Genomic DNA, 1,540 nt, shown 5'->3' on the forward strand with positions numbered 1-1,540 from the left:
AACATTCATTTAAAAAGAAGTAATGTTCAATGCAGCCCAACACAACATTCATGGTTTTCTTCATATTGAAGTCTCCCCCCCGAAATCATCTTCTAGTGGGGCATTTTACTACATAAATTACAGTGCTCCATTTTTACAGTTCACCCCGAAACTTAAGAGAGATGAGAGATGTGTTACACCAAAATTTCTCATGCTTTTAGGAAATCCTTTACACATCGTCACCATCTGATGTGTCATTGTTACTTGTGTCTGTTTCTTCATTCTCAATAGTGGATATGAAAGTGTTGTTTTCCAGGGTCCAAACTTGAAGTCACAGATCAGGCCATTTTTCAAAATACCATTCTTACTTAGACCATTCTTCTGTAACTGTGTGCTTATAACTTGAAATTCTCTCATTTAATCCTCAGCTAATGGAGCACATATTTCATTTTCAATATTTTCCTGCCTGCCTCTCTCCTTTAACAACTTGTGTTCTGCCTCAGTTGAACTTGAAAGACCATGAGTTTGTGAAAAGTGAAAGACCGAATGATCTGTTGAGAAATCACCCAAGCATTGTGGAATGTCATTTTCATCAAAGTTTCAGTTTATATCCCTCTCTTGATTTGTACTATTGCTGTTTTGTATATTAAATGAGTCATCATCCTTCTCTGAGGCAGTGTAGCTTTCATCTTCATGTTCCTCTTCTACCCTGTCCCTTTTCAATGTTTTCAAAAATACACTCTTCCATCAGTGCACATTTGTGTATGTTTGGTTAGATAAGGCTGTTGATTTTGTCAACAAGTGAAGAATTTGAGCAGTTACATTCTTTCACTGAATTTGTTGATGAACTAACAATTTTGACAGTTGATTTGGAAGCATTAAATTGCCAGTCATCCATATGTAAATTTATGTTAGAATTCACAATGAGTTGGGTTTGTGATTACAATTTCTAAAGAAAAGTTATTTTTTCAATCTTTTACTCAGTGCAAAGGCACAATTCATTGCTAAACCCTGAGCTGGGGGGTAGGAAGCCTTACCTATTATCTGCATGACATGATGATCTAATAAAAGGTTCTCCTATTTTGATAGGCCTTGCAAAAGTAATTTTAAGTTAACCAAGTTTGTCAAATAACTTCCTGAGTACTTATTTTCACTTACATTTTGATATGTGATTTGTTTCTTCTTTTCTTATTATTTTTTGGGGATGTGGTTGATATCTCTACCCAGCATTTGAAAATGTTTCATAGGTATTTTAGTCTATAATATAGTTGGAGTTATAATATGTAAAAAATGATTGCATAAAAGCAAAACTTTACAACGTTAAAAATATATAATACATGCAGTTTAAATTTCATGATAAAATGAAGAAATAGACTTCAGTAGACCATAGGTTCAATTCCTTAATACACAGAAATCACAAAAATTTAATAAGAAAATGAATAACATGAGAAAAAAAATAGGAAAATGTAAGAAATTGAAAATAATTGCTATTAATTTATATATCAGGTTGCCAACAATTAATAAGAGTGATAATATACATTGTTGGCAGGCAAGTCTTACA

At 32.7% G+C, this 1,540-nt stretch overlaps 1 pseudogene; it reads right to left on the minus strand.

The window, feature by feature from the left end:
• Positions 1–208: 208 nt before the first annotated feature.
• Positions 209–877, minus strand: LOC101435942 (vasculin pseudogene; annotated as a pseudogene).
• Between the last annotated feature and the right edge of the window lie 663 nt (positions 878–1,540).

The sequence above is a fragment of the Dasypus novemcinctus genome, chromosome 10 (genome assembly GCF_030445035.2).
Source record: "Dasypus novemcinctus isolate mDasNov1 chromosome 10, mDasNov1.1.hap2, whole genome shotgun sequence".
Taxonomy (NCBI): Eukaryota; Metazoa; Chordata; class Mammalia; order Cingulata; family Dasypodidae; genus Dasypus; species Dasypus novemcinctus.